The sequence below is a fragment of the Natator depressus genome, chromosome 1, assembly GCF_965152275.1.
Source record: "Natator depressus isolate rNatDep1 chromosome 1, rNatDep2.hap1, whole genome shotgun sequence".
Taxonomy (NCBI): Eukaryota; Metazoa; Chordata; order Testudines; family Cheloniidae; genus Natator; species Natator depressus.
Genome location: NC_134234.1, coordinates 220,804,947 through 220,828,320, shown reverse-complemented (window position 1 = coordinate 220,828,320; position 23,374 = coordinate 220,804,947). Strand labels below are relative to the sequence as shown.

General features: G+C 40.1%; 1 protein-coding gene across 1 annotated transcript in view; it reads right to left on the bottom strand.

Annotated features, from left to right (window-relative positions):
* The window catches only part of LOC141975625 (potassium voltage-gated channel subfamily KQT member 1-like), a 737,650-nt gene that overhangs the window by 553,153 nt on the left and 161,123 nt on the right, over positions 1-23,374 (bottom strand). The gene's annotated exons all lie outside the window — the stretch shown is intronic.

Sequence of the window (23,374 nt, the reverse complement as noted above, 5' to 3'; positions counted from 1 at the left end):
CCAGTAAATTAAATCCATAGTGAAGACCCTAGTGGACTTTATAGAGTTTCCTGTTCATATCCCTTCCTGATTATAGGAGCATCTGATTAGGGACTAATTTTTTTTTTAAAAAAAATCATGCCAATTATTCAGGCTTTGCAAACATAAGGATTAGATTGAGCAAATAATTGATTTTTCTATTTGGTAGCCAAACCAGAAAAAATCTGAAAAAAATTCAATTCAGGTCAACCGAAAAGGTTTTGGTTTTTCTTGCTGGAGCCATCAAAACCAAACAAAAAACCCCCACACATTTTGGGTTGAACTGAACATTTCATTCAACGCAAAACAGGTGTTTTTTTGTTTTTTGGTCTAGGGTGATTACACTTTTTCAAAATGAAACATTTTGAATTTTCTTATAAAAATGGCTTTTTAAAGAAATTTAGCTAAAATTATTTTTTTAAAAGTGTTAAAACATTTATAGTTTTGGTGGGAAAAAAGAAAACTCATTGCTAAATTTTACCCAAATTCACATATAATGTTTAGCTTAAACTATTTGTCTGAAAAATTTCACTCAGCTCTAGTAAGGATATCCTAAATTCTCGAAATCGGATTCCAAACCTTTTCAGTATTGTGGTTACTTCATGGATATTTTAAAACTTGGTGGCTGCCCACAACCAAACATAGTTTTCGTTCATTGTTGGTTTTTTTACTGTCTCAAAAACACTTGATTTAAGAGGGACACTAAAGGTTGGATGACTTTTCAATTTTATTAATCTACATACGGTTTAATTATATGACCTGATCTCGTCTTGATTTTAAAAACTATCATTTGAAAATCTGGATTTTGTGGCATGTTTGGGCAGGCTAAGATTTTTTGAGAAGAATGGGCCTGCTTCAAACTGAATAGTTGCACAGTATTTGACTGCATCTCCTATAGTTCAGGATGTAAATTGTTTTTCAAATTTAAATGATTTTTATGTTTAGTTTTCACAAAAATCAATGCTGAAAACCCAGACACAGAGATAACTGGAAGTGAATGGAAGCAGCACTTTCAAAGCTTCATCACTGTTATTTGTACTCTCCTTTAACAGAAATCCAGAACTCCTGGTTTGTTAGATTTGAAACGTGATCACCTGCTGAAGAACAAGTTGACAATTCTAAGAGATTTTCCTGAGACAACATACTTAAGCTTAGAATGGAGTCAACTGTTACCAAGAACGGGTTTCAAATCCAATCAATATATGGTGATTTATGTTCAGCTGCATGAAAATATTAATCAAAATGGGAATAAAATCCAGACAAATGAATCAATATTTTGTTTTTATAGTGTTTTGATCACTTTCACTCTGATCTTTTAAAAATTCCAGTAACACTGGAACACATCTCGGTAACTCCCTTTTCAATATGGCATCTCCGACAACAAAGCTTATTCATGAATCCCCCTATTTTCTCTTTCACATCTAGAAGATTTGTATTCCTATCATAAAGTGCTAGGTTCAGTGCTTTCAGCTTGCAAAATATGTTCCCCACGTAAGTTAATGTAGTCAGAAAGTTCACATTACACGTGTAGTCTGCAAGCTCTGTTTTCCCAAGGAGAAACATTTTGATATCATGCAATTCAAAGATGTGTCGTAACACTTTTCCACATGACAACCACCTGACTTCTCTGCGATACAGACGCTGCATGTGTTCACAATCTCTCTCTCCATGCAGCATACCAAACAACATGCGTTCACTGCCTGGGATTTTATACCATTAACCTTCACAGAGTACACATGTATTGAAGATCTTAAATATTTCCTCACTGGTGATATGGGTTGGATTTCTTTGCAAAATAAAAGTGCTTTCTCTGCCTCGGCTCCCTTCCCCAATCTGCTAGTGCTTCTGCTGCTAAGGTCAGCCACGAAGGGGCTCGTTTTGCACTCTGCTCCAGCAGGGGGCTTTCAGCTGGGAGACTTCCTGCTGAATGCATCCCGCTATGGAGTCTCTCAGCTGAAGGTGCCATGCAATAAGGGAGGACAAGAGAGACTCCCAGTGCTGGCAGCTGAGCTGCAGTATCCTAAGACACAGACTCACAGATTAGACAGGCGATTTTTAAGCCTACTTTAGTAGTCTCTTAATTAGGGAGAAAACAAAAATGGGCATGTTGATTAAATTCTTTTCCTCAAACATCCATTGCTTCCCTGTGAAACTTGTGTGGCTCCCCAAGGAAGCCATGGCTCACAGTTTGGGAAGCACTACTCTAAACCATTTCTAAAGTGTTTTCTCGGTCAAATGTAGCATATGGTGGAAAGTGGTATAAAGGTTTTATCAGCACTGGTTTGGAATGACATGCATAACTCATTTGCCCAAACAAGCCTTTCTACCCACTACCATGTATTTTCTCTCTCAAATATATATATACACCTGTCTCTAATATTTTATATACACAGAGATAATTTTATGTAACATATGTATATCTACTACTAGAGTATATATTCTCTCATACAAAAAATTGTTAAAGAACTAAAGTTGATCCCTGACACAAAATCATAAAATCAAAAGAAAAAACATACACTTAAAAAGTCATATATACTGCCAACACACACACACACACACACACACACACACACACACTATAAAGAACAGTCATATTTATCCATATGCAATACACAACAGCTGTCACGTTCTCCACCACTCTCACTGACATACATCTAGCGGTAATTATGACTGTGATGCATATTACACTTATTGCTGTTTTTTGGCCTCTCATCTGTGGGACATTGGAAATCTGTGTCTTGCTTTAATTCAGACTTCACAAAGAGAAGTACATGCCAGAATAATGTTTGAGATGTAGCCACAACATGATTGGTAGATTTGTTTCATTGTGTAAAGATAGATTGAAATAGATGAGAGGATTGTAATGTAATTTCCAATGTTATTCTGTGTGCTTCAATATTAGTTGTAATTGTAGTGAAGGATGTGCGCGTTTTGGTGAGTGTGATGGAGCAGGGTGGAGACTGCTATGCATGAGTACACATGAATGTCCTGCTATAACTGAAATTCTCAGTACAACCTGAATTATGGAGTCCCTATTAATGCTTCTATAATCTGTATACACACACCATTGCAAGTCTACAAACACAAACTATTTAGATTATTGCCCAATGCCCATATATCATAGGACCTTCGCATAAAACAATATAAGACAGCAGGAACAGGTCTCTCTTCCATCATCCGGCTGTTTGTTCAGATAATACATTTTGGTGTTGGGTGGGAGTTTGCGGGGAAAGGAGGAGGGGAAGCAAAGTCAAAGAAATGAATATTATATTTTGTTCTGAAAGTGGTAAGGTTATTAGTTACTTATTTCTTACAAAAACGAGTCCCACAATCTAGAATTCTAGAGGATGATTAGAAAAAACAAATAAAAAAAGATTCTATTCTAACAAATATTATATTCTTATAATAATTGCTATAGGGCTTTTCCATTAGGAATGGTTTATTTGCCACAAACAGGTTTATAGCATATTTACAAAGCTATATGTTGACAAAAAGCAAGCTGTTAGTCTACAATATGTTGCCTAGTGGACAAAGTTGGGTCTTTGAGAAAATATCCTAAATATACTTGATCAGTTTAACATTTAGGTAATTCAGGTGCTTCAATTAAGTTTGTTGAAAATAAATGACAAATCACATTTCCAAAACGGAAACATTGTTTAGTTTTTGTCATCCATTATAATACAGTGCCCTCTACTGTCCAAATAACATCACTCTTCTCTGAATTTAAATTTCTTGTTGAAATATAAACTACACAAAATTAAAAATGGAACAGAAGTATGCCAGGTTCTTTGAAAAAACTTAATATATTAACGTCAATATTTTATATAATATTTTTACCAAACTTTGGTACTTTTAAAGAAAGTACCTCTCCTTCCTTGTTCATATGATTTGGATATAATTTCATATATTGTAAAACTGAGTTTAAAGACACATACTGGCCAAAAACAATTCAAGGTCCCCCCAATAATTCTAAAACTGAATAAATTAGGAAAAAATGTATGAATAAGTCCCACATTCACAGATTTGGAAGTCCAACTGAACTGCACTTCAGTGGTAAGAAATTAAGATGCAAGGAAACCATTAAATTTAAAATTAAGGGGGGCATTTCTGACTTAGTTACATTTCTCTAATTGTCATTGGAAATGAGTCAGCTACTTCCCAAAGATACCCACTCTTCAGATACTTGCACTTTAGATGCATGCTGCATATTTTCTACCTCTAACATATGAAAAAAATTACCAATCCATTCCATGCTATGTCAGAAATATAAAAATAGATTTTCTTCAGAACAGCCACAGATACCTGTATTTTTAAGAAGTCTGAGCTTTTAAGAGATTGAAGTTGAAATAAAATCTGAAAGAGCTTGAATTATTGTTTTTATTAAGGAAGTCTATTGTAACTGTTGGCTATGGGTGATAACAGAGAAGTGTTTTGGGGGCAAGGTTAAGATGAAACATAACTTTAAAGTAAATCCAGATTTCATAATTATAGGAAGCATATGCCTGTGACAAACTAACTTTTTTCAATTTACAAACACCAAACACCCATCCAAATTGCTTTTTTACAACAACTAAAACCAGGATTGAATATAGTGTACAGAACTAGCCATGCTAGCCTGACTGCAAAACTTCCTATAGTCCTCCATATTAGGTTCACACAAGGATGAGGATGACAGGGCAACAGTTAGGCTGCTGGTGCACTGAGACCACAGCTTATCATGCTGACCAATCCTATCTCATTGTACTCCCCCATATATCTGTATCCACCTGTTGTCTCTTTTCTTGTCCTTAAATTGTAAACTCTTTGGCACTCTTTGTCTTTTTGTTCCAAGTTTGTACAGCATTCAGCACAATAGGGTTTTAGTCCATGACTGGGGCTCCTAGGACCTCTGATAGTAAAGTATAATAAAATATATATATACCAGTGTAGCACAATGGATTTGTACACCAGTAACAGAGCCAAAAAGCAGAGTTCAATCCCGTTAAGGCATGATTTTTCCCCCCTTTTCTCCTCCCCTTAGATATTTGTGGGTTACCTATTTTGGCTTTTTCATTTTTTGTTTAAAAAATGACAAACAAATGTAATAAAAGTAGGCAAACTGTAATATATTAAAGAGGTATGTCTGCCCCCCCTTGCAACTAAGAATTCACCCAGCTGCTGCTGTTCCTCTGCTTGCCAACCTACAGTATCAGCCCCTTTTGCATGATAAGCACCGTCCTTACTACCCACCCATTGGTGGCATTGCTCCCCTACCTTTTCTCTCTCCTTTCTCCTCTAACAGTATTTGTCCACAACCACCAGTGGTGTCCTCACTGCCAAAACACACACTTGAGAGATGGAATGACAAACATTGAAAATTTGCACTAAATGCCCGATTTTTGAAGGTGCTGAGCCCTTGCAGTTAAAGTCAGAACCTCTGAAAATTAAGCCCAAAAGCATCATGTAGGCCATTCCAATGTTCAACCATGACAAAAGCCATCTTGGTTTTCACTTTATTGCTGCCTACAAGCACATGAGTCCTAACACTTTTACATGGATTCAGGTTATACCATAATATAGATTATCTGATTTACACAAGATATGATTGTGATGTTACACCCCATATTTTTCACAGAAATATGGTTATGATATGAACACGGCATAACTAAGATATACTTTATGCAAGATGGCTCATGTAAGACATCATTGGAAAGGTTATGATTTACTGAATGTGATTATCCACTCTGTATCCATATATCATTTCTGTATCTAAAGTTAGAAATATTGACTATGTAACAAATACAACTCTGTGTGTACTTGGGGAAAACGCCCACCGGACAGCAGACAAACCTCCTGAATGCCCATTTAAGATAGACAATGGGACTTTGAAGATGCTGATCTCCCACCTTCCTGAGGTGCTTCCTGGGCTGCTGCATTGACCCTACAAGGTCAGATGATAATGTCACCTGATGAAAAATACCCCTTTGGACACTGCTGCTACTTTGATGGGGATCAAACAAAGGATTCCCGCCCTAGGTAATCCTTTTTCAGGGCTGGGGAGGGATTTTATATATCAAAGAAGGACTGCTGAAAGAACCTGAAGGGACAAAGGAACTAACCTGAAGGGAAAGGCGAGGTGAGTCTAGACAGACAGGGATCCAGTTTGTAAGAAGAAATAAAATCTGAGTTACAGAAACTCTGCAGCTTACCTAAAATAACATTTAGGGTGAGAAATTCCTTCTTGAAACCAGTCTCTAAGATCTTAAGCTTAGTATGCGGGTTTGTTTTATTTGCTCAGTAATCTGCTTTGTTCTGTTTGCTATCCCTTGTAATGGACTTAAAATCTGCCTTTTATAATTAATAAATTTGTTTTGTTTATTATTAAACCCAGCTTCTGAAATTTCTAACTGGGGGGCAAGAAGCTGTGCATATCTCTTCACTTTGAGGGAGAGGGCTAATTTTTATGAGCTTGCGCTGTGCCGATCTTTCTATACAGCGTAAAATAGTATTATTTTGGGTTTATTCCCCAGAAGGGGTGTGCACGTGAGTGCTGGGTGAATCCTCTCATACAGAGCTGACTTCAGTCTGTGTCTGCAGCTGGGTGTGACCCTACCTCTGTGTGTGTGTGCGCGCGCTGCAAGAAGCCAGAGAGCCTAATTCAGCGAAACAGGGAGAGGGCATCCAGGCTGATGGAGCAGAGGGGGCTCAGTGAAACCCCAGTACATCAGGTGACATCCCAGAAGGGGGGTCCAACCCATCACAGTGATCATTTCATTGACATATCCAGCATATCATTTACCAATCTGTCTATTATTTACCAAAACTAAAAATACATAAACTGAATTGGGGGGGGGAGGGGGAAGAGAGGCGTTTGTACAGATATACTAAAAATATAGAAAAGATTTGCAATGTACTCATGTAGTCTCAGAGCTATGTACTCTGACTGGGATTTTCAAACTGGGCTAACAGACATGGATGACAAACTCATTTATGCCCCGTAAATATCCCATCCTGAATCTAAAGATTGAGAGGACAGTAGGAATTTAAACTGTTCTTCTGGTTTGTTCACTTTTAACCTAAAATGGACACTCAAGTTAAAGTCATTTTATCTTTCAGTATGTTCAGAACACTAAAATACAACCTCGTTTTCACTGTTTATACTATTAACTTTAGGAAATTCTCTCTCAGCCAACAATGAATGGATAAAATAGTCAGCTTTGGATTGATCAGCTTCAGACTAGCTCACTTCAGACTAGTCCATTTCATTTTTGGTTTACAGTTAGTTTCCAACTAACTTTGCTCTCAGGTTTTTATGCTCAAGCCTGCAAAGAGTGTGTCACAAACACTACAGTGAAATTATTTGTTAAAAATATGTTTCAAGTGAAATTAAAAATAACTTGGTTCAATCTTGTTCTAACAAAATTTTATACATCAAAGATGACCTGAAAATGTCTCCCTTTTACTATAGCAGTGCAAGCTACTACCTATAATTGGGGGTGCATTCTACGTGTTGAGTTAGCTCTTATTTTTCCATAATAGGTGTGTGTTAGGCCTTAGTTTTCCATCATCTCTGCAGTCTCTCTTTTGGTTTAGTAGTTCAGCATGGTTTTAGCACTATGTCCGTCTGCACAAAGCAAAAGTTTTCCCATTCCAGGATAAACAGAAGTGCAAACAAAAATGTCCTTGGACCTCCTTAGGCCTCTGCCACCTGTTCGTATAGGGACTCAGTGGTCCTCCTCTTTTTTGTATCCGATTTCGCACCTCTTGACACAGAGCTGATACCAGCAGACTGCCCCAGATTAAACAGTTCAGTCATCTTTCACCAGGGTCCACTTGGCCCTCCTACAATTAATGAAGCATGGGAGGGGGGCGGGGGGCAGAGAGTTTGTCTTAGGAAGGGCTTCTGGCTTTATTATAGGATTCTGTCCTACTCTGCTACTAGGTTGTCCCTGGATTTCCCCTTCAGTTACTTTTCACCCTTCTTTGGGTATACTTTTATATTCTGACTGAAGGTCTCCTCAAACTCTCTTAATGGAGATCCCCATTCCAGATTTTACCTTGTCCAAATCTCTCAATTGTGAGCAAAAGGCAGGTCTTATATTCCTGCCACTTTTCCCAGAAGACCCTGTTATTGCCTACCATCGTTGTCATCGGCAATCCCTCAACTTCAAGGATTATCTCTTTCACCGGTTTTATTTTTCATGGGTCCTTTAGTGACTGAGAAATCAGATTCTTGAGCAGCAGGCTCGTTGGTAGACGTTGCAGGTGGTGTTGGAAGACGGGGTTGGGCTGCGATTGTTGCATGACAGTTGTCTTTCCTTTCTTTTCTGCAACCAGAGCAAGGCGATTTTCCACAAAAGTGGACGTTCCTTCTCTGAGAAGTCTTCACCAATTATCCCTGGGCTGCTGTCTCCCAGTGTGTGGTGTTGATGCCACATCTCTTGACGTTTATCTTGAAGGTGTCTTTAAAGCATTTCTTTTGGCCTCCCCATTTCCTTTCTCCTTTGGTGAGTTGGGCATACAGCAGTTGTTTTCGTAAGCATAGATCAGACATGCGCATATAGGGCCTGCTCCACCTCAGCTGGTGCTGGATAATCAGGGCCTCAACACTGAAGATGTCGGCCTCTGTGAGGGCACTGACATTAGTACGATGTCCCTCCCACTCTATGTTCAGGATCTTCTGAAGAAAGTGCTGGTGCTGGCATTCCAGGTTTTTCAGGTATTTTTTGTAGGTCTCCCAAGTCTGACAGCCATAGAGGAGAGTTGGGACCACCACTGCTTTATAAACTAAAAAGTGTAGTATGTGTTCTGATGATGTGATTGTTGAACACCCAGCAAGACAGTCTGCCAAAGGCAAGGCTGACGCAGCGAATTCTGTGCTGAATCTCGACATCTACGTCTGCCCTCTGTGAGAGATGGTTACCAAGATAGGCAAAAGTATTCTACATGTTCCAGTTCTTCTTTGTCAATGTAGAACTTCCTTATTGGGTCTGATGATTGACCGAGTAGTGGCTGGTGGAGAAATTTGTTTTGCTGATGTTCAGAGTTAGCCCTAGGCTTTTGTAAGCTTCAGAGAAGCAATAAAGAGATGTTTGAAGATCCTCCTTCGAGTGTACAACTACAACACAATCTGTGTACTGGAGTTTGGTTATTATTGCCAATATTACTTTAGTTCTGGCACGGAGAAGAGAAAGGTTGAAAAGGTTGCTGTCAATCTAATATTGGATGCCAATACCCTGTGGTAGATGGTCTTGGGTTAATGTTTTCATAGCTGCTAAGAATTTGGAGAAAAGGGTGGGTGCCAGTACACAACCTTGTTTTACACCAGTTCAGATGACAAAGGGCTTAGAGGTAGAGCCACTGCACAGGATGGAGGCAGTCATCTGGTCATGGAGGAGTCTTACAATAGTGATAAATTTGTTTGGGCAGCCAAACTTAGACATGGATTTTCCACAGAGCCCCACGGTTGACAGAGTCAAAGGCTTTTGTCAGATCGATAAAGGCCATATACAGCTCCTGGTGGTGTTCTTCACATTTTTCCTGGATCTACCTGGCTGCGAATATCATGTCGATGGTGCCTCGTGGTGGTCTGAAGCTGCACTGGGACTCTGGAAGTACTTCCTCTGCAAGAGGGAGCAGGTGAGTCAATAAGATTCTAGCAAGAATCTGCTCAGTGATGGAGAGGAGAGCAATGCCTCGATAGTTGCCACAGTTGGTTCTCTCTCCCTTTTTGAAGATGGTGACGACATTAGCATTATGTAAGTCAACATGGATTTCTTTGGTGCACCAGATTTTGAGGAGCAGCAAGTGAAGCTTGTCAGTGTTTCTCCCCCCGCTTTCAGTACTTTAGCTGGTATGCCATCAGGACCTGGAGCTTTATTGTTCATTTTTTAATTGCTTTGCAGACCTCCTGCCGTGTTGGTGGGTTGGCAAGAGTTTCCCAGATTGGGTGCTGAGGGATGGCGTAGATGATGTTGTCAGTCACAGTCGATGCTCGATTTAGAAGCTTTTAGTAGTGTTCCTTCCAGCGCTCTTTGATGGATTCATTATCTTTAAGAAGGATACTATCATCTTCGGAACTTAGCAGCGTGAAGCCACATGAGCTTGGTCCATACAGGATCTTTGTCTCTCACAAAAAAAGCTCTGCATATCATGTCTGTCAGCGAATGTTTGGATTTCTTTTGCTTTGTCCTCCTACCATTTGTTTTTGATTTCTCAGATCCTCCTTTGAACTTCTGCTTTGAGGTGATGGAAAGAGCTCTGCTTCTGACTGGATAGTAGTTGGTTTTGCCAGTTGCAGAAAGCTTTTCTCTTCTCATCCAAAAGGGCTGTAATCTCAGTGTTGTTGTCAACCCAGTCCTGATGGCAGCAGGTAGCAAGGCCAATGGATCCCTCACATCTGTTTTCACATCTGGTCTGTTTTAGGGCTTCCCACTCTTCTTCAACCCTTGTGTTGTCATTTCTAGGTGTGCATATGGACAGTTTTTCACTGAGGATTCTTTGGCAGTTCTCTTGGTGCACTGAAGATTGAAGTCTGGATGTTGTATTGCCATCTGTGTGATTTGGATTGCTTTCTATGTTTTGGTTCAATCCTGAGCGACGTGACTGACCACAACAGGCGGTGATCAGTCCAGCAATCATTGGTTCCTGTCATGACATGGATTATTTGGATATCACTTAGATCCTGTGTTCTTACAATGACATAGTCTAGGAGGTGCCACTGTTTTGAATGCGGGTGTTGCCAAGTTGTTTTGTACTTGTTGCTTTGTCTGAAGAGTTTGTTTGTGGTCACAAGGTCATGCTCTGCACATTTGCTGAGTAGAAGGATGCTACTGAATTGGTCTTGCCCACTCCTTCCTTCCCAATGGATCCCAATTAGAATCTTGGCCAATTCTAGCGTTAAAATCCCTTAAAAGGATTACTTTATCTGTTTTTTTGAATGGATGATAAAATTTTATCCCGGTCAGTGTAAAAGGATACTTTCTGTTCTTCAATGTCAAGAGCTGATACATATGCACTGATGACAGTGGCAAATGACTTATTGGCCAATTGGATGTGGAGGGTCATAAGGCGCTTGTTGATGCCGATGGGGAGCTCAGTCAGGCGGTTGACTAGAAAGTTTTTGATTGCAAAGCCAACACCGTGTATTCGCCTGTCTCCTGCTGGTTTTCCTTTCCAGAAGAAAGTGTAACCGCTGCCCTCTTATCTCAAGTGACCTTCATCTGCACACAGAGCAGCAATGTTGATGTTGTACTTCGAGAGTTCTTGGGCAACAATTGCTGTTCTGTGTTTGGGTCTTTCACTTTTTGATTAGTCTAGTAGGGTAAGGATATTCCAAGTTGCAAGAAACATTTTTGTTTTTTGACTGCATTGGAAGTGATCCCTCTGGACATGGTTATCCAGTCAGGTATGGTGGGATAGCCTATATTTGGGGCACCTTCTCTAGCCCCTTCCCCGAATCGGGTGAGCAGAGATGTTCCTAAAAAGGCCTGCTCAGTCATGACCGCTGCTGCTGAAAGTGCCCCCCCCATCCTAGTCCAGGGGCACATGACGACCATCTTGCGGTCACCGCCTACATGTGGGTCTGTGACCAGGGACTCCTGGTGATCACTTCACCTATCCCCCATCACCACTCATCAATCACCGCAGGACTTTTATGGATAGGGCTGGGGGAAAGTTCTTCCTGTGAAAGAAGCCTGTGCGTGAGTACCATCACAGAATCATAGAAATGTAGGGCAGGAAGGAACCTTGAGAGGTCATCAAGTTCAGCCTCCTGCGCTGAGGCAGGACCAAGTAAACCTTGACCAACCCTTACAGGTGTGTGTCTAACTTGTTCTTATAAACCTCCAATGATGGAGATTCCACAGCTTCCCTTGGAAGTCCATTCCAGAGCTTAACTACCCTTATACAGTAGATTTCACTTAATAGCAATCCTAGTATTAGCAACTTATGATTAATGGCAACATATTGCAGGAACCAGTCCAGAGACGACCTGTGCCTGCCGACAGTGCGGGGGCAGAGTGAGGGCAGCCAGCTTCAGTTGTGTTACTGAGCATGTTCAGTATAAACCAAGCAGCAAAAACAGAAGGGTACATGACCTGCCCCCCCTTGTCATCTCTGAACCAATCCCATCCCATTAATGTCAATGTCAATGTTAATGGGATTCAGATATTTGCAAGGTCATGCCTCTTATTAGCAACTTTTTTGGACGAACCACAGGCATCTTTGTGAGGCTGCAGCTAGAGAAGGAATTGGTAGACAGTGGTTCTTAAACTTTTGTACTGGTGACCCCTTTCACATAGCAAGCCTCTGAGTGCAACCCCTCCCCTTATAAATTAAGAACACTTTTTAATACATTTAACACCATTCTAAATGTTGGAGGCAAAGTGGGGTTTAGGGTGCAGGCTAACAGCTCATGACCCCCCATGTAATAACCTCACGACCCCCTGAGGGGTGCTGACCGGCACTTTGAGAATCCCTGTGCCAGGACAGGCCTTCCTTGGCTGCAGCCCTGCAAACCTGCCTGCGACCGGTGCTTAGCCCATCACAGTTCTTCTTTCTGGGACTGCAGCCCGGCAAACCTGCCTACGTGCAGGGACCACACAGGAAATAAGTGGCTGCAGTTTGGGAGGGCAGACTGAGGGCAGGGCAGAGGCAAGGAGAGGGGCTTCTGCCCAGATGTCAGAACTGCACAGCACCCTCTCCCTACACTCTCCAGACTGCGCCCCACTGGAACACTGCATGCAAGGAAGGAAGCGCTGGAATGTGCTGAGCTCCAGCCCCTAGAGAGCATCAGGGAGAGGTATGCTGGGGTGCAGCCCCACAGGCTCCTGTACCTCCACTCCCTGTAGAAAGCCTCGACGTCTGGGCGGCATCCCCTCTCCCTGCTGCTGCCCTCTCCATGGGCAGGTTTGCAGGGCTGCGGCCAGGGAAGGCACCTCCCAGCACTTCGTTCCCTGGCTACTGCCTCACAAACCTTCCTTCCACTTATAAGCAACTGCTGGATAATAGCAACTTTTTGCTGACAGCCGAGGGGTTGCTAATAAGAGGAATCTACTGTATTTTGAAAGCTTTTCCTAATATCTAACCTAAATCTCTCTTGCTGCAGATTAAACCTGTTACTACTTGTTCGACCTTTAATTAACATGGAGAACAACTGATCACTGTCCTCTCTATAGCAGACTTTAACGTATTTGAAGACTTATCAGGTTGCCCCTCAGTCTTTTCTCAAGACTAAACATGCCCATTTTTTTAAACCTTTCCTCAAGAGGTCAGGTTTTCTAAACCTTTTATCATTTTTGTTGCTGTCCTCTGGTCTCTTTCTAATTTATCCACATCTTTCCTAAAGTGTGGCACCCAAAACTAGACACAGAACTCCAGCTCAGGACTCACAAGCAGCAAGTGCAGTGGGACAATTGCATCCTGTGTTTTACATACTACTCTCCTGTTAATACTCCCCAGAATATTAGCCTTTGTTGCAACTGCATCACACTGTTGACACACATTCACTGCGTGATCCACTAGAAACCTCAGATCCTTCTCAGTAGTACTACCACCTAGCTGTCACTCCTCATTTTGTAGTTGTGTATTTGATTTTTCCTTCCTAAATGTAGTACTTTGCACTTGTCTTTATTGAATTTCCTCTTGTTGATTTCAGAACAATTGTAGGGTCATTTTGAATTATAATACTGTCCTCCACAGTGCTTGCAACACTCCCAGCTTTGTGTCAACCACACATTTTATAAGTAATTAATGAAAATATTGATTAGTACCAGACCCAGAACTGACCTCCTGAGGAATCCCTCTAGATACATCCACCAGTTTGACAGTGAACCTTTAGTAACTAATTGATGGTTTGATAATTTGTTCCAGTATCTTTCCAAGTACCAAAGTTAGGCTCACTGGTCTATAGTTCCTTGGGTTCCCTGGGATCCCCTTTTTAAAGATAGGTGCTATGTTTGCCCTTCTCCAGTCTTCTGGGACCTCACCCGTCCTCCATGAGTTCTTGACAGTAATTGCTAATGGTTCCAAGATTGCTTCAGCTAGTTCCTTAGGTAACCTAGTATGAATTTCACCAGACCCTACCAACTTGAATACATCTAACTTATCTAAATATTCTTTAACCTGTTCTTCCTCTAATTTGGCTGGTGCTCCTTTCCCATTGTTGTTAATATTAAGTGTGTTGAGTATCTGGTTATCATTAATCTTTTTAGTGAAAACGGAAGCAAAATAGGCATTAATCACCTCAGCCCTCTTGATGTCATCAGTTATTAGCTTTCCTTCCATGGAAAGCAGAGGACCTACACTTACGTTCATAAGTCTCTTGTTCCTAATGTATTTAAAGAACCTCTTTTTATTGCCTTTTATGTCTCTTGCTAAACGTAACTCATTTTCTGCCTTAGCCTTTCTGATTTTGTCCCCATATGCTCGTGCTATTCTTTTGTACTCCTCCCTGTCAATTCATCCATGTTTCCACTTTTTGTAGGATAACCTTTTGATTTTCAGGTCATGAAAGAGCTTCTGATGAAGCCATCTTTGCCTTTAACTATTCTTCCTATCTTTCCTTCACGTTGGAATAGTTTGCACATGGACCGTCCTGGGAAAGGTGATTCCCAGAATGCCGAGTTTAAAGGGGCTGAGTCAAAGGAACAGGAGTGCTGGGTCACAGCAACCCTGTTACAAGGATTAAGAATGTTGATTTGTGAGTGGTGTGGGTGCAACAGTCACATAGCAAAACGGAGTCGTTCTGAACACGATTTCACAAATCAGACCACTTTTTCATACGGTAAGAGATACTTCTGATGCTAGGTATGAACTGAATGCAACTAACGCTTTTTTTGTTTTTTTTTTTTGCAATGTGGTTGCTTTCATATTCAGATCTTAGTTTATGCTTCTAACTTTAAGGCCTCAGACTGAATTAAAGAAGCATATTTACATTTGTTTGAAGCATTGTTCCTAATATGATATGGTCAGCTAGCATAAATGCAGCCAAGCCACATAAAAAACTTAGAACCATATTTGAAAATTGTGTGTAGAACTTGTTTTAGCTGGATCTGTGTTTATACACACTGTTCCTTAACTTGATTTGATCCCCACTGTGGATACGGCCCTTTGAAAGAAGAACAACTGTTAGTCTTGGTCTGAACCCATGAAAATTAATTAAGATCCATTTTCCAATGGGGGAACAGGCATACTATCACTTCACTGGCAGTCCATTCCACTAAAGAGTTATTACTACAGCTGTTCAGCTAAATGCAGTTACCACTGATGTTCATTGTATGCGGCTCTCACCTTCTAAAGAATTCCTCCCAAGAGAACCAAAGCGATGATTGCTAAACCACAGAATTACGCTGCTTTACGTTAAGAAAGACCAGCTGACATTTACCTTTACATGACCTCATTGAGCTACAACATGCATACTCAACCACAGTTGCCTAACAATGCTGACTTACAGTATACCTCATTATTACTTTAAAAGATTAAAAATTATACAGCAAATTTTTAAACTTGCACAGGACAATTCTGAAAAACAACAAAGGGACATACATTTTTAGAGCTGGTGTTGTAGATATTTTCACAAAGACATGATATTCTGTGATCAGTTTGGTGTAATCTTTCGGTACAAACCATGGGCCAAACTCTGCATTTGCTTACTAGAGGTTAACTCTGGCACATGTCAAAGAGTGTTGGCTTGACCATACAGTCTTGTCATTGCAGTAGGGTTGGGGACACTGAAAGCATCTTTTGCTTAGAATTTTCAACTATAAAGCTAGCTGGGGGTGAACAGTCTGCTTTGCCAAAATCCTGCACCCAGATCCATGTGGACAGACCCTTATGCGTGTGCACTGCTCCTCTAACTTTGATGGAACTTTGCACAGTGGTCCTGTACACCCATGCAGAGTTCCACTGAAATCACTGTCTCTGCCTGTGCAGATCCAGTTGCATGACCGCTGTGTAAGAACACTGGTATCCAAAATGCATAGCACAGAAAGGCCACTAAAAAAGAAGTGCCAAATCTTCTTCCATAATCTACTGATCAGTAACGCACACCTGGGAACCTCAATCCCCAAAAGTTGTAGATCTCCTCATTCCTCCCCCTTCAGGGGCTCAGTGACACACTGTAGGTCCAATAAGCAAGGGTCTCTTTGCATGAGGTGCCTCCATCTATTCACCAGGGGCATAAACTAATAACCGCTAAGACCTCTAGGATATTACAGTTTATGATAACATGGAATCAGGGACCAACAGATAAGGATAAACATTTTTCTCCTGAAAGAATAGGGATACATCAAAAGAAGGGGGAAAGAGCAGACAAAGGAATCAAGGATGTCAAATAAAAGAGGACCCAATCAACCACGCAACAAGAAACACTAACAGCCTACAAACTAAGTCAGTACAATGAACAGCCCCCTTGCCCCAAGTATCCCCTGCAGGCTTTATTAGGTAGTGGATTTGGAGCTTGCTGCAAAGGGCCAATCTTCCATTCAGGTGCAATGAGTTGGCCACAAGCCTTTACTGTCCCATCTCCAGGTGTAGGGGTGGTCTACTGTGCTCAGTATACAGCTAATGCTCTCAAGTCAAGACACAAAATGGAGTCTTCAGTACTCTGTGGCCAAGGGACATATATGCATGCCATCTCTGATCGAGCTAGTCTGCTAAAAATAGCCATGTAGCCATAGTGGCATGGGCAGTGGGATAGGCTAGATACCCAAGTACCTAGGGTCCCAGATGGCATTGTATATGAAGCGACTAGCTCCTCCTACCCAACCAAGCTGCCACGGATAAGCTAGTGCATGTACGTCTAACTCAGGCTGTAAAGTACACTTCTAGCTCTAGTGAAGACATAACTCAATGAACCCTCTTCATCTCAGGGTGTTGTAACATGATAAAGAAATAAAACTCTATGCATTATCTTGAGGTACCAATAAGATTGAGGTCTGATGAAGAAGTTCCCCTAAAAACTGTTTCTGTACATTTTCAGAATAAGGAAATCAATTGATTTCAAGAAAGTAACTACATTTCTATAACTGGCTATGGAACAAGTGCCTATTTCACAAAGAGACTAGAGTGAAAACAAAGTTTTGAATACTATAAATAAGAACTGCAAGATCTAAAGTTTCATTCAGTGAACACAAAATCTACAGTATTGTGTAATTTGATATGGATAATCCTCTACATAGCAAACAAGGCAATATACAGTAGTAACATGTAATTCTCAAAAACTAAGTGTACATGATAGCTTGTCCATAAATGCATCCTGCACCTCCTTTACAACAGCTCTTTATAGGTTTCCAACAGATGAAAATGTGTACTCTATGTACTAACTAATGGAGTCACACTTTGTTTACTCCACACTGGCTTCCCTAAATGCCTGGCTGTCTGAAAAATGGGATGACTACACAGTGTTACAAGTCATTGCATTTGACAGGCCAATCTCAATACTTACTGTTCTTTAAAATACACATTCCAAATGCTAGAGCTTAGTAACTGGCTCAGGTTAACCAAGTCTGACAATATTTGACTTTAACTAAAAAACAACCTCATTCCTATTTATGGAAGCTATTATAACTTTAATAGGTGAGAACCTCAGCTGGTTAGCATAGCTCCACTTCTGTCAGCTATGGTGATTAACATCAGCTGAGGACCGAGAGTGGATATACAAAGAAAATTTCAGTCAGCCACATAATACATTTTCTTTTTTTAATATGCTGCCTCTGTTCCCTGTATGTTTGAAGCAGTACACTTGGCTGCATTTTATCTGGACCATGGGCAATTGTGGTGTCGTGGCAGGCACCTTGGCAGCTGCATTTGCACTCTGAAAGTGATTAACCTACGGCCGTGTTGCAAGCTTGCTCCACATTTTCATTTTAAATGTATTTTTCCTTCACACTATTTTTTCCAGTATAAAAGCGGGCATTCTCTTAGCATTCTGCCAGCATGCAGTGCCAACATCACACACATCCACTCTCACCAATATTGGAAATGGCATTCAAAAGGTCATCTTAAAGCAGCAACCTGGACAGAGCTGCAAGCCACTGTGCTGGCTTTCCTAATGATATTAATGACATATTCTGGAACAGGCACATCCTATTTGTCCCCCAGCACCTTCATACTTGAAGAGTATCCTGATCACAGCACAACCAGAAATAAGGTGACCAGGATGCCAAGATCCCATACAATCTGCCCCACTTGCAGATCATAAAACTGTTGTGTGATAGCACACTGAACCTCAACAGGCATTGGATTGGAATGGAGATTAAGTGGCATGGTCAACAGATGCACGACAACACACACACAACCACAAAGCATGCAGGGATTACTGGAATTATTGAACACAGCTCTCCTATCACTCCACAGCCCAGCAGGGAGGATTTCTGACCCCAATGGACCTAGTTGACCATCCCCTGTGCATACGCAGTTACTACCCAACCTGTGCACAGACAAAAGGATTTGCTCCTACATGATTCCCAGATTTCAGAAGTGAGCTTTGTTCAGATTTTTTTTTTTAAACACAGCTACTGATCTGAAGTATCAAGTTTAATGGATGCCTCAACAGCTAAGTGTAAAAAACGATAAGTTAAAGGCTTTGAAATAAAGAATTACTAGGAGCATGATCCTGCAGCCCTGTTGAAATCAATGAGAGTTTTGTCACATAAGGCCTTCTCTATATAGTTTTATTATCAGGATGTCATCCTAAATCTGCAGGGATTATAGCTGTCATGAGAAACCCTTGGGTTGTTGTTTTTATTTAATTTAAGAGTTAGGAAGCTTCATTACATTTAGATATTAGGCTGAATTCTACTCTCGGTTTTATCTTCGTAAAACCCATCGATTTTGTTGTGTTACTGAGATCAGAATTTGTCCCATTAGTGGTAAAATGCATCTCTCTCTTAAATGGGCAATAAAGTGGAACTATTCACATTGCGTAGTCCATCTCATAAAAAATAAAGCTATATTTTAATACCAGGTGACCTTCTGTAAGGAAGATTTATGTTGTGTTGGCATACAATGTGAGTTAATGTTTACACTAAATATTTTATTTAAAACAAGCAGAACTCGGAGTGAAAATGTAGCTTTCAAGAAGAACAAAACAAAAGAAATGATGCAGCCCCATCACAAATTTCAAGACACAGTAGTGTAGGGTATGTATGTATATAATACATATACAAAATGAAGGGGTTTCAAGAAGGGTCATGCCAAGAGATAGGTATATCACATATGAACACTTACCTGCTTACACTTCTGCTAAAAGATAGCACAAATAATGCGTGTTAAGGATATCCATTATTTGGGTATGTTGGTCAGAACAGGAGCTCCATAATTAGGGTTTGCACAAATGCAGAATACTTAAATTTGCAATCTGCATAAGGACATGCTACAGTTGTCAGACAAGCTGAATACATTAATGTGTATTTGCTATAATGGTATATTAAGTAGAATTGTGTTTACCTAAAAGTGAAATTAACACTTATGATGAAAACTCGTGTTCTTGACACTGAAGATGAAAAACACTACTCAGAACAATGATATAGCATTGTTTTTAACAGAAAACTTTAAAATGTTGCATTTCTATTCCCTACTTGTGTTGAGCATGTTCCCTGTACATTCCCATTTATTACAGATGTACTGTAGCAAAACATATTGACAGAATCTGATTCAATTTAACATGCATAAACCTAACATTTTTTTAAAATGAAATACCATACTGCGCCCTCAGTCCAGACATGCATTTGACATAGAGAGGCATGCATGGATTGATAACAGCATTACTAGAACTGAACAAATAACGGATATCAATGATCATGTTTGAACACAGTTGCTGCTAATGATTCTCGTACAATTTCCCTGACCAGTATGAATAGGAATTTATTTCACCTGAGTTAAAATTACAGAACTGTGCTACAGACTACTAGGGAATCTCATAGCCTGAAGCAGTGCTTTTCAACCTTTTTCCATATTGGGACACTGCCCTCCCCCCGCCAGGAATCCTTTCCCATCTAGCAGGGATCTAACTGGGTCCCTCCTCTTATTTGGTTATCAAGAAAAAGAACGGCTGTCATAAACCCCTGACACCTGTTCATGACCCCAGTGGTCTTTAGCATGTTTTGGTTTCCCAGAAAAAGAAAATTTACATTAATGAATGGTTGTGGTTGTCATGGTTTCAACCATATTAATGAGAAAAACCTTATAGAAAGTTGGAACATGATTATGATTTCATTTAGCCATCATGATCTCTACTGTAAAGATATACTAATGGTTATGACATGTAAATGCAAGTTTCGGTACTTTTTAAAATGTTTTGTTCACCCAGCAAGTCACACTTTTCAGTAAAGATATTATCTACCTGAATGATTCCTTTAGCTGCATCTCTGGCTTCTCCAGTAAATGTGAGTCAAGTTTTACTTGCCCCATTCATGTATATAAGTCCACTTAAAGCCAGTGGGACAATCACATGGGTAGAGCCAACAGGATGAGGCCCCTATGTATGTTGATACATTTACTAGTTCAAAGTAAACACGTTTTACTTTGAAAAACACACCTTGTTAGCTTACATAAACAATTCTTTTGCAGATCTAACAGTGTTTTGGCTAAATACCAAATATTCTATAGTGCATGCATGAATTTCAAAGTCCAAGCTTCATGTAAACACAGAAAAGCCCCTGGATTAAATTTGTATTTAGATGCTTTAGGGTAGCTTCATTCAGGTACAGTATAGCCTCACAGTACGCACCAGCCATTGTACAAATCCATCTAAATTCATGAACCAGCATGGTTGTTAAAATGGCCTATTATGTTAGTACAAGTGTTGCATTTGCTAAACAACCTTCCTTGTTGATTTTTAAAAGTTAATATCACTAAAATCTCTCTAAAGCAAACAATGCAACCACCCTAAAGTTGCTATTCAAGCACTAATGATTATCATGCTGCTCTTGTATCAGCAGTAATTTCACCATAGTTAAAGTTGTTAAAATTGAACTCTAACACAGGTTACAGATCAAATCTTATTGAACCAGCAGAAACTAAAAACACAGAATGGAAACTGAGCAATTTTGATGTCCATGGTTGTTTGATGAAAAATGAATTGCTTTGGTGATTTTTTTCCCCCACTGGATTGTCTCCCTTTGCAAGCTATCTAAAACCCTCTGGGACCTGTTCTTTGGCATATGGTTGCTTTTCTTGTGCTGTTTCATAGAATATCAGTTGCACATTGGGAGTGATTGTCTTCAAAGACTTTTATAACTTTTTAGTCACAAAAGGCAAACCCATTCAATTTTAATCTGATGACAAATCTGCTGCAGGGTGAATGCCATTCACTTACAGTGGGCAAGGCGGGGAGATTTTCACCAGATACCTCTAAGCTTAGAAAAATTCCCTGAACTGGGAAAGAGGGGACCAGGAGTTCAAATCTCACCTCTTAACTGTAAGTTACCATGCAATTCACTATCTTTATTATTGACTAAATCCACAAAACTTTTGTTTGCTATGGAGCTCCATATGGCTATTTTAAAAAAACTGACTTAAATAACGAGTGCCTCTTTAAAAATTTAGAACACCCCCCATTAAACTGTAAGGGCTTCATTAAATGTGTGCTAAATTCAAGAGTTAGCTGCTACAGCTGGGAATACACAAATAAGGAAGGCAGGTAACAGCAGCACATGGCAGCATTTTTACAGCCAAGTATCAGGGGGGCAGCCGGGTGAGTCCGCATCCACAAAAACAACGAGGCGTTCGGTGGCACCTTAAAGACTCACAGGTTTATTTGAGCATAAGCTTTCGTGGGTAAAAAACAGCTTTTACTGTGATGTTGTTATTCATGATCCTTTATCTGTGGGATGGAAAGAACTAATTTACCAAAAGTTTTTGGATATCTTTACCCCATCTGATTTATAACAGATACATAATGGATTTATCTAATTGCCAATTTTTAGCTAACCAATGCTGGTTTTCATGTAAATATTTGTAAAAAATGTGAAAACATTCAATCCTAGCGTTTTTTTTTTAAACCTATGTACAACATAAAAAGCTAAAAGGTTCTCCCTCCGCCCCCCCAAAAAAACACATTTACCGGTAAGTTAATTTCAAGGCCATCTTCTCCAGCAGCTGCCTCGCATGCTCATAGATCCAACTCTACAATCCTACAATTAGCAATTTGAAAAAAATATGCTCAGCTCATACTGAAGATTTAGAGGTGGTTGCTGGAAAAGGATTCCTCCTCTTGAAGGAGCGAAATCAAACTGTAGTGTCACACCAAGTGTTTTAGAAAGAGGCAAATTCCAGTCTTGCAATAAGAGTCCTTTAACAGCTCTGCCTCACCCTGAAAAATATTTCCAACTGGAATTCCATCTTTTCTGTGAACTGATGTGCCGTGTACATCTTTTATAGTATATATCTGCTATGGAATGCAATGGAGCAACAATACTGCAAATCTTATTAGTTCATTGTAGCATTCTTTCATCAGCACTTCGCCATTCTTTAGAATTTTACTAGGCAATACATTACATTAGACTGACAAATATGTACAGCATTGTGCTGGGAATAACATTGTTCTGCACCCAATAGCAGCTGGAATGTAATCTCACTGTATCTAACTCACAAAACAGGGCTTTTAGCCCCCCCCCCTTACTTGGAAGAAGATAACTCAAATGCAAGAGTCACTTGCACATGGAGTACCAGAGTTTAACAAATTACAACGTCACTGCAAAAAATGTAAATGTAACCTTATTTTCCAGCCATCAATTTGTCATACTCCAAAGGCTCAGTCATGGAACTTCCTCACTAAGCCACTTTCATACTTTCCTTTCCAAATGTGAAGACAGGCTAGTTTTCACATTTGACATTAAAAACCACCATCACTTTTCAGTTTAACAACACATTCACATATTAAGCAGCAAGATTTATGCTTCATGGATTTCTCGGATGAAAAACCAATACATCCTTATCCCTGAGAGGGACATACAAGTAAAAGCACTACACACAGCCAGAAGAGATTTTAGATTCCTTCTGCTCTGTCTACACTAGACAAAAAGTAATTAAAAAAAAAAAAAGACATTGTGTAGAATGCCTCGAGATTGCACCTCTTGTAACGTACCTTTTGGCCACACACCACTGCTATCACGGGAGTTTTTAATCGCAAGTATTGGCTGCAGCACCTAGGATGAGGCATTTTGTTGAGGTCTGGCTAAATAAGTATAGATTACATTAGTTGCACTTCAGCTTTACACAAAGCCACAAGCCTCACAGCTTCACTGGTTCAGTCAGTGCCAGCTACAATCGCCAATGTGCTTCCCCAGGTTTGAAAGTTATCCCCAAAGTCACCACATTCAGCAAGAGACTTGAACATGATAGGACGGATGTTTCGGAGTCCCTGAATGCACTG